Source organism: Bos javanicus, chromosome 23, assembly GCF_032452875.1.
Source record: "Bos javanicus breed banteng chromosome 23, ARS-OSU_banteng_1.0, whole genome shotgun sequence".
In the NCBI taxonomy this organism is placed as follows: domain Eukaryota; kingdom Metazoa; phylum Chordata; class Mammalia; order Artiodactyla; family Bovidae; genus Bos; species Bos javanicus.
The window spans coordinates 8577346-8591946 of record NC_083890.1 but is presented as its reverse complement, the minus strand read 5'-3'; the positions used below and the strand labels follow the sequence as shown (position 1 = coordinate 8591946).

Genomic DNA, 14601 nt, shown 5'->3' with positions numbered 1-14601 from the left:
AGAGGTGGGCAGTGGAAGGGAGGTTCCAGAGGGAGAGGACGTATGTATACCTGTGGCTGACTCGTGTTGATGTATGGCAGAGGCTAACACAATGTTTTAAAGCAATTATCTTTCCATTAAAAATAAATAAATAAAAAGGCAAAACCAGTTACAAATAAAAACTCTTCAAACCCAAAGTAAGCAGCATCTGACTCCAATGGCATCAAGTTCGCATTGGAGGGGAGTGTAATTTAAATGCTCAATTTTTTGAGACTTCTAAGAAAAATCCCAGGTATTATGAAGTGGAGTTTATGTTTTGTAAATTATGTTTTGTAGGAGTAATGACAATTGTGATGTAAACGCAGAGCACAGGGCGCTAAAAAGCAAACATTGCCCTTCCTGCCTGGTACTTGACCTCCCAGTACTTGCCCAAGAGATAAACCATCAGACGCACAGCTCTGGGGACATCGTTATGCAAATAGGCACACAAGATACATATGCATATTTTATTTTGGGCCGAGTTGCATGGCTTTTGGGATCATCTAAAGGAAACGGCAACCCACTCCAGTATTCTTGCCTGGAGAATCCCATGGACAGAGGAACCTTGCGGGCTGCAGTCCATGGGGTCGCAAGAGTCGGACACGACTGAGTGACTTTGACTTTGCCTTGACTAAAGGTGCCCCCCAGCAGTGGAAGCGCTGAGTCCTAACCACTGGACCATCAGCAAAGTCCCCATACGCATTTTTTGAATGGATCATACTACACATGTTGTTCTACAAAGTCATTTGCTTTGACTTGCCAATATACCCTGCCATCTTTCCACCCTACTATTAAGCTCTGCCCACTTCTCTGGTCTTCAGCACCTAAAACAGCGCCCGGCACACAGAAGACATTCAGTCCACATTCACTGACCAAACAACAGAACTAACAGCTACCTAAAATCACAGCCTCTCATCAGGTCCTAATTATGTCACCAGCCCTCCTGATGGACATTTAGCTTTGCCACATGGACCATTCCACCCAGCTCTGCATGCCAAGAGGGCGCCTATAGGAGAAGCCCTGGGGCGTGGAACTGCCCCATTAAAACCTCACCGGTGTATTCTACTGTACAAACAGTTTATTGAATCACAGTATATTTCAACAACAGTTTCTAAAACATAGCAAGCTCTCAGCAAGTACTTGCTATTATTATTTATAAACATACAAATATTTCCGTATTTCCTAGTTTATACCTTCTCTTTCCTATAACTGTTTATTTGCATTTCTCTTCTTAATTTTTTTTTAAATTTGCTGCAGTGGGCCTTGGTCGTGTCACATGAGATCTCTCATTGTGATGCTCGGACTCTCTCGTGGAACATGGGCTCAGCAGTCACGGCATGCATGCTTAGATGCCCTGCTGCATGTAGGGTCTTAGTTCCCTGACCAGGGACAGAACGCAAGTTCCCTGCACTGCAAGATGGATTCCTCACCACTGGGCCAACAGGAAAGTCTCTCTCTTCTTATTTTAATGTAAAAAATTCTAGAACTATGTGTATTTGAAGGAATAAACGCTGGCTTTCAAATAAAAACTTGCAGCTATTGCCAAAAGAGGTCGAGCCAACCTCAGCTGATGGGAGAGTTCCAGTTTCCCACACCCTCTGCCACCTAAGAGCTTTCTTTTGATGAAGACTTTTATTTCTCAAATGGATTACTCTTCTTTAGTGACTCCACCTTTGATCATCAAACCTCCTGAATAAATAATAGGATGGATCATTTTATTTCTAACAGCACTAGGGAACCAAAATTCATAAATGGACAATTACTTTCTAGACAGCGAACAGAAACACATGCAAAAATTTTTTCAATGGGCATCTTAATTTTTTCAAACTGTCAACTTCAAACAAGTGTCCCTCAATACAAAACAAGAGAAAACTAGGAGCGCTAAGCCCCCTCCCCGCCTCTCTCCCCTTCTCTCCCCGACACCTCAGCCCAGTCTAGGGGACCCAGATTTAACAAATGAAAATACAGGACACTAAGTTAAATCTGACGTTCAGATAAACAACATACAAAATTTTTAGTACCAATATGTCCCATGCAATATCTGGGACATACATATACCAAAAAACAAACAAACCAAAGCCTACCAAATGTGTTGTTTCATCTGAAAGTCAGATTTGACTGGGCATCCTAGAGTTAATCTGGCAAGCAGACCACAGCCCCCACCCAGTGTCTGAAGATCAAGTGATTTTTAAATAGGAGCCAAGACCCTCTTTGCCCTCCCAGTCTTTAGTCAACCTGCTACCCCAAGCTCGAGGTCTGCACAGGCATCCAGCCCACCCTCACAGAAATGCTCCCCACCCAGAGACGCCCCACCAGCTTCCCTGGGATTAGAGTCTCTGTGCCGCCAGAGCCATCTGGGGCCAGGTTCCTGCTGCTCTTCTCCCTTCAGCCTGTCTCACACCTTCCCATCCATCCTTTCTGTCGGGGGTGCTGGCAGTCCCTTCGGGATGGTGGCTGCTTTGGAGCCACCTGTCCAAGGGCACGTCCTGAGCCATACCCAGCGTCAGAGGGATGCAGAGGTCCTCAGGCCCAGCTATTCCACAGCAACTCTGAAGGGCCCCTCCAGCTCCAGAGCGCCCAAGCTGTGGGGGGCTCTCTGCTGGGCCTGCATCAGAGCTCCACTTTTAAGTCTATTTTTTATTCATTCATTGTGGCTGTGCCACACAGCATGCAGGATCCACCCTAGTTTCTGGACCAGGGATCGAACCTGTGCCCACTTCAGTGAAAGAGGGGAGACCCAACCACTGGACCACTGGAGAATTCCCAGAGTTCCGCTTCTCTCTCCACTCACTCTCCTTCCTTGCCCTGCAGTCCACAGGCCAGGGATCGTTCCCCTGCCTGCCCCACCAGACCTGTCCCCACCTCCCCTCCCCGGTCCACAGGCCCCTGATCGGAAACCGGCCACTAAGTGTCCACAGTGGGTCGGTCTGCGACTGGTTAATATTTTTTTTTTATTTGGGCTTTCCAGTACATTCTAGATTTTTCCACACAGGTACATATTACTTTAGTAATACAATAATAAAAATAATATTAAAAGCTTTTTTTTTCTTTAAGAAAAATGTAAAACCAACCCAGCAGCCCCCCTCCTCTCTGACCTCCCACCTGCTTTCCCAGGGAGGTCTCCCGCCAAATCAGCAAACTCCCACCCCAAATGCCTCCCCAGTCCTGCCAGACCCACAGGTGGTTTCACTTCTCCACCGAAGGCTTTCTGCCACCAGCTGGTCCTTGCTGGGGGGCTATATGCAAATTCTGGAGGGGTTCTTAGTACTGGTTTGGAGCAGGAGGCTAAGTCCTGAGATTGGAGAGTAAGTGTAAGAGGGGAACCACCATTTGCTAACTCCGTGGGGTCCTCTGCACCAGGCTCTGGGGGCCATGGGAGCAGGACGCAGACGCTGCCTCCGAGGGCTCCACAGCTGGTAGGGCGGGGGCAATGGAAAGCCAGAGAGGATACTGTGTGAGGTGAAGTGGGCCAGGTGTGGGGAGGAGGAATTCGTGGAAGCTTCTGGAAGAAGGAAAAGTCTCAGCAGATCCCTGAGGGTGAGAAGGACCGGGTAGGGAGGCGGGAGGGGGCCCGGCTCTAATCAGGGGATCAGTCTGTGCACAGGCCTGTAGGTGAGAGGAGGGTCGTTTATTTGAGGAATCGAAAGCAGTTCAGAGCAGCTGGAGGGCAGAGGAGGGAGAGGAAGCCCAGGCCCGGGGAGGGCAGCGGGGACACGGGAGGGAGACTGCACTCTGTCCTCAAAGAAACGGGGAGGGGAGCCGAGCCGCCGAGGAACGCAGAGCAGGGGAGGGACAGACTCAGGTGAGCGTCCCATAAACGTCTCCGCCTGCCACACAGCAGGAGCTCAAAGAGTTCTCACCCTGAGCCTCTGAAACCATCACAGTCCCACCAGTCAAGCACACACTATCTGCCACGTGGAGTACCTAAAACCTGTGTCTCCATGGAAACGAGTCCCCAGCCCCAAGGTCCACAGCCCTCCTGCTCTTGCGTTAGGGAATACATTAGGGAATAACGGACTCTGGAGTCTCGGTTCAAATCCAAGCTCCTCCAGTTTCAAACCGTGTAACCTTGGACAGATGACCTCTCGGTGCCTCAGTCTCCTCATGTGTAAAATGGGGATAATAATAGTATCCAATTGGGCTGAAGTGAAGATTGAGTGACTCAATATAGAAAAAGGGGCTGCCTCCTGGCTCCTGGCAGATGCTATGCACTGTTGGTTTCTACTGTTTTTTCTGCATCCCTCCCCTGGGCCAACCACTTGCAGGCACTAACCAAACCATCCTCCATATCCTCTCCCAGCCCTGAAGCATCGCACCCTTTCTTTCTCCATCACTGAGGGTGGGACAGAGCCAGACGGGATTGAGGACAACCCACTGACCTGGGCCTGGGGCCTTGCCCCCACTCCCTCAAGTGCAGTGGACATAACACTGGACTTGGAGCCAGGAACTGCGCCCCGGGCTGGGCTCTGCTGCTGACCCTCAGACTCCCCCTCTGTGACATGAGGACAAGGACATCTTGCTGCTGTCTTATCAGCATGGCTGTCAAAGGAGCAATAAGGGCTGCAGATGCCCTGAGAATGTCCATGTCACAGGCACGGCCTTGTGGCTGGGCCAGGACTCTTGCTGGCAGCCTCCTCTTCTGGCCTACACTGGCTCCTCTACACAATCATAAGATCTGTTCAGAGCTCGCTGTGAGGACCCCAGAACCTGAGCATGCCCTGCCTCAGGCCTTCCCAGATGCCCTGATGCTGACCGGGACCCTCCTAAGGGCTGGGATAGAGACAGAGAGCCTGGTGTGGGCTCAGCACCCTGGGAGGCAAGTGCCAACCCAGAGGCTTGAGGCAAGTCAGACCTTCACCAGGGCCTTCCAGCAAGCCTGGACCAGCCAGGGACTCAAGCCTGGGGCCCAAAAAGACCCTCTAGAGCCATTCGGACCCCAGTATCTATCTCTAAATGCCATAGCTGCTCATCACCTCTAGGCCAAGGAAGGGCCTGAATGGGAGAATCTGTTTTCAGTAGCTCTTTGGTCCTGGGGGACGGGATGAGAGCCCAAGATGGGGCTCACCCGCCTCCTTCAGGGTGCCAGCTATTTCTCAGAATTCAAGTAGATTCATTCACTCATTCCACAAACATGTACTTGGTGCCAGACCCAGGTCAGGTACTGGGCGATGACAGATGAATCACACAAACTCCTGTCTTAAAGCACTTCCAGTCTCTGGGTGACGGGAGAGGCATAAATAACCAAGGCACAAGGCAAGCTAGGCTGGAGAATGCAGGGCAGGCAGCACGGATCTCACCTGGGGTAGCAGGAAGCTACCTGGAGGAGGGCTCGTGAGTGGCTTATGGACCTGTGATGGGAAGGCCGGGTGGGTGAGGGATGAAACCTCCAAGACCATTGACAGACAGTTCCGTTTGCACCCCCCGCCAGGCCAGAGCCAGGACAACCTGAGTTATTTATGGTTGTGCCCAGAGAAAAGCGGCCACATGTGTCACTGCACGTGGGGTGCAGAGCTGGGCGGTAGAGAGTGGGGGGCGGCTGGGGCTTGAAGCTGGGTCGCGGCCAAGCTCTGTGGTTTGCTACTGTGTCCCTCACACCCTGATGACATTTTAAGCTTTTCAAGGCCTCCCATAGGCAAAACTAAGGAGGAGAGAGAATTCCAACGGGCAGAAAGTGGCCTGGGGGCTGGGGAAGGGAGAAGGGCCAGACAGACCCTGGCCTCTGCAGTCTGTGCGGGCCATTTATCCTCACCTTCTCCTTCTCTTCCCCCTCCCATCTCAGCAGTGGGGAAAGGGGGCAGACAAGACAGAAAAAAATATCTTTCACTGTAAACCAGACAGGACCGAGGGCGGGCATCAGCTGCTGTATTTCTCCCCAGCCAACTCTGGTCCATAAACAGCCTACGTACCAAGCTGGCATCAGCCTACCCACCCTGTTGGGACCGGAACAAGCCAGGCCAGAGCCTTGGATGGGACCTGGGGCCTGGGTCCCACCTTCCCAAGGCACCTACTTCCTGCGTTTTTCCCCCACCCCCCGCCCCTCGGGTGAAGGCCTCCGCCAGGTCCGTCTCCCAGGGGGCCCAGCTCAGGGACATCCTGACACTGCCGCGGGTGATGCTCAACAACCCCGGCGCTTGCAAAGCACCCGCGGTCGCGCGCTCACCTCTCTGCAGGTAGCTGTCCGATCCTCCCCCCTGTCCGCCTCTGCGCCCGCCGCCAGCACGCACCCCTAGACTGGAGCGCTCCCTCCCTACCCCGTATCCAAGGGCCAGACCCCTTACCTGGGGGCAGGGGCGCCCGGCACCATCGGCGGCGCCGCGGGGCCAAGCGGGGCGTCTGGGGGCCCGGCCTCAAGCCCGATCGACTTCCCGGGGGGCAAGAGAGGCTGCGCCGCCGCGTCCCTCCGGACCTCGCCCGGGGCTGCGGGAAGGAGGAAGGTCAGAGCCGAGGAGGAGGGGAGGCGGCGGGCGGAGGCGCGCAGATGGGCGCAGATTAGCGAGGCATTTTTAGCGAGCCAATGGCGGCGCGGCGCCGGGCGGAGCGGTGGCTGCGCAGGTGGAGACGCCGCGCTGCTGAGGCGGCAGCTGCCGGCTTAGGAGGTGCGGGGGGGCGGGCAGCACCCCCAGCGCCCTGGCTGGCGCCCTGCTCCTCCTCCCAGGGGGTGCTCCGTGGCGCCCGGCCGAGGGGCTCTGTCTGCGGTGGGCGGCGCCGAGAGGGTCTCCCTTGGGCCCTAGTCCTCGGCCCCCCTGCGGGAGCCCCGTGGACCCCGGGGAGTGCTCCCCTTCCCCTCTCCGCCCTTTTCTCACTTTTTTAGGACGTTCCTCCCGCCGCGTTTGTTTCTGGCCTCGCGGAATCCTGCGTCCTCTGGGACATGCGGGGGCGTGTGCGGTGGGTAGGTCTGGAGTCTGTGTGTGTGGGGGCGGGGGGGACATGCGGGGGCGTGTGCGGTGGGTAGGTCTGGAGTGTGTGTGTGTGTGTGTGTGCGCTCTGGAGTGAGAACCCCTCCTTCCCCAGCACCGCTCCCATAACCCCCGCACCCCGCACCAGCTTCTCCCAGAAATGCCCAACTGGCCCCACGGGGAAGTCACCCAGGCCACCTCCTGGGGGCTCTCTGAGCGACTCGTTGGGACCTCCGAAGCACTCTTCCTGACTTAAACCCTGCACGCTTCCGGAAACCTAGGCACTACGAAGGGCGCCGGGGCAGCTCTCTTCACTGCAGGCTTGTAAGCAGCTGTCTTGGATTTATAAGGAGGGTTTATTCAACACCTATCTACTGAGAACCTGCTTCATGCAGGGCACTGATGAGCGGCTGGACTGCAGCAGAGTACGAAACAGAGCAAATTGGGGTCAGGGGGATAAATTGGGAGACTCGGATGGACATATATGCACACTGCTGCTGCTGCTGCTGCTAAGTCGCTTCAGTCGTGTCCGACTCTGTGCGACCCCATAGACGGCAGCCCACCAGGCTCCCCCGTCCCTGGGATTCTCCAGGCAAGAACACTGGAGTGGGTTGCCATTTCCTTCTCCAATCCATGAAAGTGAAAAAATAAAGTGAAGTCGCTCAGTCGTGTCCGACTCCTAGCGACCTCATGGACTGCAGCCTACCAGGCTCCTCCATCCATGGGATTTTCCAGGCAAGAGTACTGGAATGGGGTGCCATTGCCTTCTCCGATATGCACACTGCTGTATATAAAATAGAGAGCTAATAAACATCCAGTGTATAGCACAGGACTGGGATGGACATATCACACCACTGTATATAAAATAGAGCCCTAATGAACATCCACTGTATAGCACAGGGAAGTCTACTCAATACTCTCTAATGCCCTGTATGGGAATAGAATACGTATGTATATGTAATGGGAATATGTATTTGTATGGTTGATTCACTTTGCTGTACAGCAGAAACTAACACACCATTGTAAATCAACTATACTCCAATAAAAGTTAATTTAAAATAATTTATTGCTAAAAAAAATGCTAACCATTAAAAAAAACAACACACAAATAGACAAAATCTCTGCCCCCAGGTACTCATGTTGTGAGGGACAACAGATGTTAAACATAATAAATAGTATATAGAGTATGCTTTAGGGACTTCCTTGGTCATCCAGTGGTTTAAGAATCTGACTTCCAAAGCAGGGGATGGGGGTTCAGTCCCTGGTTGAGGAACTAAGATCCACTTGCCACAGGGCAACTCAGTCTGCATGCTAGAGAAGCTGGTGCCACAACTAAGACTCAATGCAGCCAAATAAATAAATATTTAAGATAAAATGAAATAAAGTCCTTTAAAAATAAAGTGATATGCACAAAGTAGAAAAATAAAGCTGGAGAAAGGGAAAGAAAGTGAGGAGGGTCAGGGCGAGAATAGGTCCCAGCCATTTGTGGGGAGTGGGCATGACTGAATCTGATGGTAAGCCCCTCAGGTAAGCATGCAGACTCTAGTTTGCTGCAGACCTCACCACTCCCTAATGTCGGCACCTGAACGCGTCACACATTTGTATTTCCTGCCCTCCCTCACCTTCCCCCCTCACCAGAGGCACTGAAATCCATGACCCCAGTGACCCAGGGGAATGTCCAAGTGCAGTGCTGATTCCTTAAAAAGAATTCTCTGACCACTTATCACACATAAGGTGTTAGAACCTAAAGGAACTCAACACCTGGTTGGAAGTCCAGTTGACAGTACTTACCCCAAGGATGAACAGGACCACCAGGTGAGGGAACAATGTTCCGGATAAGGTCAGATGGCTCTGGGTTAAAGGAATCCAGGAAGCTTCCTGGAGGAGGCAGCATTCCAAGGAGGTGCTGAACGATGGCTGAAATTCTGAACAACAGCTGGAACAATCAGATGGGGCAGGAGCCAAGGAAGGATTACTAGTAGAGGCTCACAAAAGCAGAGGGCTTTTGGCAGGTGCCTGGAGCTGGGGTCCTGAAATATTCCTGGACACCCTCCATGCCAGGGATATGCTGATGTCTGGAGCTGACAGAGTACCCCTCCCGTCTCCACCCTAGCAGTTCCTGGTCCCCAGCTGCCCTCACCTCAACCTAGACTTTTTTCTTGCTCCAGGAGGAGGCATGATGAGCATGTGGGGAAAAACATATACTTTCCTCAGTCGCTTGTTTGCTGGGTGAAGATGGGTATGTCACTTAACCTGTGTTTCAGCCTCCTCATCTTAATAGCTGTGTGACAGGTTACTTAACTGGTCTATGGCTTGTTTCCTCATTTGGAAAATGCAACAATGACAGCTCCTACGTCAAGGGTTGTGTATTACACAAGACAATCCAGGTAAACTGCTTAGCATGTAAGTACTTAGTTAATTTTATTTTCTTTATTATAATTACACTTGTCTCACTGGTCGAATTGGAATTCAATATTGGAATTGGATATTCAATATCCAGTTGGAATTGGAATTGGATAAAAATGTGAAGCACCTCGCATAAGCGCCTAGAACCAAACAGTTGTGTCATAATTGGTGACTATTATATTGTCTCTAACTGCACGCACCCTCAAATCTCTCCCTTTTGGTCTCCTCCAGGGCTATGAAATTCCTGTTAGAACTTTCATAATATGAGAGGCTAATTCCCCAAGAGGGTCTTAAAGTACAACCAGGATGGAAAGACTAGAACATCTGCCCCCTCCCCTACTGTACCCGTGTCATTAGGGGATCTGGTGTAGATGGAGCCCAGAAAGGGGAAGTTTTGAAAAGGCAGCGAAGTCCAGAGCATGGAACATTCAATGTCCCTTGGCAGCTGGGCATTTGGTGAAGGATGGCAAGAGTGGGAGGGGCACTGGCATTCTGGAGAGGTGTGCTCAGAGAGACTGGATGGTCACAGAAGCTGAACCAGCTTGGAGCAGTCATGGGAAGGGTCATGGAGGGGGAGACCTGATCAGGCAGATTATGGGGGGTGGGGAGCTATTGGGGAGAGGGGATGACAGAGTGGATGAGCTGGACTTACTCCATTTGAAGTTAAAGTATGCATTAAATGAAGACCGTAGCAGCCCCAAGCCCTGAAAAAAATGAGTGGAAGATACACACACACATGCACGAACACACACACACTGCATCTCTCGCTCATGTGTAATCCAAAATAAAATGTTATTTTGGAAACTGACACAGAACTTCCATGCTTCCTAAAATTAAACTAGCTTCCTTCTAGATTTTCTGATCACAAAACTTAGGTTCATCAAAGTTAAACTAACCCCCTCCCCATCTTCCTCTTTTACTGTTTTGTGCCCCATCCAGAGACTAAGACTTTCTCCCATTTTCATAGTTCTTTTCAGTTTTCTTTTTCTTTTTTTGTTTTGGTCCTGCGGTAAGGCTTGCAGGATCTTAGTTTCCTGACAAGGGTCCTCAGCAATGAGAGCCCAGAGTCATAACCACTGGACCAGCAGGGAATTCCCTCTTTTTCACTTTTCAAAGTGCTTTTTCCGAAGTGCTTTTCTCTGATCTTCCCCAAAACTTGCTATTTTCAGTCTCATTAAGTTCTGATCCATCTGGGATTCCATGGGACTCTCATTTCCCACCCAGAGCCCCAAACCATCCCTCAGAGGCTTCCTCTGCTAGACTCTTCATGTGGAGCAAGGAGGCAGGCATAGTCTACTGCAGAGGTGTTTTGCAAGCAAAACAGAAAGGATATGTAGACAGAAAGGCTGACCAGCACTGAACATGAACGTGGAAATCAATGAATGAGCAAACTGGTGGTTAATAACACGTTTAGCCTGAAAGAGATGGAGGCAAGTGGGGAGGATTTGAATTCCCTTTTGTTCTGTCCGTTATGGAAGGCTTCCAGGAGGAGGTGATGTTTTGAAGAGTTCCTCTCGTCTCACCACATCTCTGGTTAGAAAGGAAGGGCAGAAAGTGTGTCCCAATTCTGGCAGAGCAGGACTCTGAAGCCCAGAGAGGAAACATGACTTATTCAAGGTCACACAGCACATCAGTGACATAGCTGGGCTAAAAACAGATCTGACTTCTGGTCAGGTGCTGTGGTCACCAGATTCCTCTACCTTCCCCACAGATCTGCATGGAGGTGGGGCCCCATGAATTGGGAAAAGTGACTGGCCCAGTAGCCCCAGGGTGTTTTATTTTCTGAGCTGCCTCCCAACAATAGACAGAGGTGAGCAGGACACCCCCAAGGGACAAAAATCCTCCCCTCCTTATCTTCCCACCAACTGGCTTCACACTTGCAAACTGATTTCCATCACCTGCCTGGTGGACAGAGGCTGTTGTCAGCTGTGTCTCAAATCCAGAGACCAGGGTGTCAGGAGTCTTGGAATTGTGGCTTTCTCTGCCCATGACTCATGCTAGGAGAGTTAAAAATGCCCCAAAGACATATGATCTTGACAAGGAGGTGCCTAGTGTTAGACTATGCTTGAGAGAGGGTGAAGGGTGAGTATGTGTCTCACCCTTAGTATGTGTCTATGTTCATATACATAGACAATGGCAAACTCAGAGCACATTTCCTGGACCAGGCACTTCTAAGCACCTTACACACACGACATACAAACTACCAAAGTGAAAGTGAAGTCCCTCAGTCATGTACAACTCAGGCTCCTCCATCCATGGGATTTTCCAGGCAAGAACACTGGAGTGGGTTGCCATTTCCTTCTCCAGGAGATCTTCCTGGCCCAGGGATTGAACCCGGGTCTCCCACATTGTAGGCAGACGCTTTACCATCTGAGCCACCAGAGAAGTCCTATAAACTACCAAGGATAGGTACAATTACTAACCCCATTTACCAACAAGGAAACTAAAGCCCAGAGAGGCTAGATAATTTGCCCAAGGTCACACAAGTGGTAAGTAGTGGAGCTGAGATTCAAACCCAGGCAAAGTGGTTTCAAAAGGCAGGCTCATAATCACTCAGCTAGGAAAGAAGCAAACTGTAACTGAGTATCTTACTATGCACATGAGTATTTTACATGATCTTAGTACTATTATCTCATTATACCAGTGAGGAAACTGATGCTCTGTGGGTCCTTTGGTGAGGCTGCTGCTGCTGCTGCTGCTATGTCGTTTCAGTCGTGTCCGACTCTATGCAACCCCATAGACGTAATCCCACCAGGCTCCCCCATCCCTGGGATTCTCCAGGCAAGAACACTGGAGTGGGTTGCCATTTCCTTCTCCAACGCATGAAAGTGAAGTTGCTCAGTCGTGTCCGACTCTTAGCGACCCCATGGACTGCAGCCCCCCAGGCTCCTCCATCCATGGGATTTTCCAGGCAAGAGTACTGGAGCGGGGTGCCACTGCCTTCTCTTGGTGAGGCAGCTTTAAGTATAAAAAGGACGTTTGCGATGATCCTTAAGGAATCTGCTCTGGAAGGGACCTCAGGATCTGATACCATTGCCACCTAGTGGCATTATACCTTAAATGCAGGCAGAATACCTAAGCAAGTGCTGGGTGCCAAGTTCAACATCATTGAGAAAATATTTTCTGGAGTAAATGGTATTAAGACAAGATCATCTCTCGAGCAATTTTCTATAGCATGTGGTAAAAAAAATTTCCTAGTCTCTCCTTTTGTCCTGATGGCCTGGTGGCATCATCAGCACCATTTCTGGTCATGCTGACCACATGCCCTCTGCCCCTAAGCTGCTGTTCTTCAGTCGCTCTGTTGTGTCCAGCTCTTTGCAACCCCATGGACTGCAGCGTGTCAGGCTCCCCTGTCCTTCACCATCTCCCCAAGTGTGCTCAGACTCATGTCCATTGAGTTGGCGATGTCATCCAACCATCTCATCCTCTGTCAGCCCCTTCTCCTGTGTTACAGGTGTGCAATATAGTGATTCACAATTTTTAAGTTATAGTCCATTTATAGCTATTATAAAATATTGGTCCTGTTGTACAATATATCCTTGTAGCTTATTTTATACCTAATAGTTTGCACATCATAATCCCTTCCCCTATATTGCCTCTCCCTTCTGTACTCTCTTGATAGTGTCATTTGGTACACAAAAGTTTTTAATTTTTATTCATTTATTTGGCTGTACTGCACAGTTTGTGGGATCTCAGTTCCCCAAACAGGGACTGAACCATGGCAGTGAAAACGCAGTCCTAACACTGGACAGCCAGGGAATTCCCCAAAGTTGTTAATTTTGATGAAGGCCAATGTACCTTTTTTTTTTCTCTCCTGTTGCCTGTGTTTTTGATGTGATAGCCAAGAAATGACTGCCAAATAATCCAATGTCATGAAGATTTTCCCCTGTGTTTTCTTCTAAGAGTTTTCTAGTTTTAGCTCCTACGTTTAGGTCTTTGATTCATTTTGAGTTAACTTTTGTACATGGTGTTAGGTAGAGGTCTGGCTTCATTCTTTGGTGTGTGGATATCCAGTTTTCCCACCCCATTTGTTGAGGAGACTGTCCTTTCTCCACTGTGCAGTCTTGGTACCCTTGTCAGAAGTCATTTGATCGTGTCTACAAGTGTTCGTTTCTGGGCTCTCTACTCCGTTCCACTTGGCTCTGTTTCTTTATGCCAGTGAGCTTCTTAGGTGGTGCTAGTGGTAAAGAACCTGCCTACCTATGCAGGAGACCTAAAGAGATGCGGATTTGATCACTGGGTCAGGAAGATCACCTGGAGGAGGGCATGGCAACCCACTCCAGTATTCTTGCCTTGGACGGAGGAACCCCGCGGGCTACAGCCTGTAGGGTTGCAAAGAGAAGGACGAGACTGAAGCGACTGAGCACACACGCACTTTGTGCTGGTTACTGTGCCATCTTGATTACTGTTACTTCATAGTATGTTTTGAAATCACGAAGTGTGGGATCTCCAACTTCGTTCTCCTTTTTCAAGATTTCTTTTTGTGTTTGTTTGTGATCACTTGAGATTTCATAAGAATTTTATGATGAGTTTTTCTGTTTCTGTAAAAACAGTCGGGCCCTTCATAGGGATTGCACTGGATCTGTTTATCATGAAGTGCCTTTTCTTACCTCTTTGAGGCTCGCCCTCCAGGATAATAAGCCTGCACATCTTTGGGCCCAGGCAGTTCTGAGCCCTCACCCCAATTCTGCCATGGGCTGACTGCGTGAGAGGGAGCCTGGGCCCCAGCGGACTCCCCCCAGGCTCAGCCTTCCCATCTGAAAAATGGGCCAAATGGGGTCACTTTGTTGTGTTGTCAGAAGGATGAGCAATACTAGGAGGACAGAGTCGGGGCTCCACAAACAGTGGGTGGAGGCGCCTCCACCTCCTGAAGGGAAGGACTTTTCTCCTGGAAACTTGGGGTCTGGTCTGGGAAGGAGAGTGTGGCACTTCCTTCTCTCCGCTCTGTCTCTGGGGTCCTATTCCCCGATGGCCGAAGCTGCAGCGGCCCTGCAACTGGGCAGGACACAGTGGCGGAGCCTCATCTGTCCCCTTCACCCCACTTTGTCCCCTGCGCCCCACATGCAACGGAGCGAGTCAAGGAAGGAGCTGAGAACTCCCGACCCTGGGCCCGGCCCCCAGGGACCGAGGCCCCCGTGACTGTGGCCTGGGAGGCGGCTCCTCCTGACGCTGGCGCTGCACAGAGGAGAGAGCTTAGACCGGGCACCTCCCTGGCCTCAGTTCCATTCAGGCAAAAGGGGACACTTGATTTGGATAACCATGATATACACGTGGATCAAAA

At 50.7% G+C, this 14601-nt stretch overlaps 1 protein-coding gene across 1 annotated transcript in view; it reads right to left on the bottom strand.

The window, feature by feature from the left end:
• PACSIN1 (protein kinase C and casein kinase substrate in neurons 1) overlaps positions 1–6520 on the bottom strand; it is a 65086-nt gene extending 58566 nt beyond the window's left edge. The window contains exon 1 of the mRNA XM_061397961.1: positions 6297–6520. The gene's annotated coding sequence lies outside the window, so the exon portion shown is untranslated. The remainder of the gene's footprint in view (positions 1–6296) is intronic.
• Between the last annotated feature and the right edge of the window lie 8081 nt (positions 6521–14601).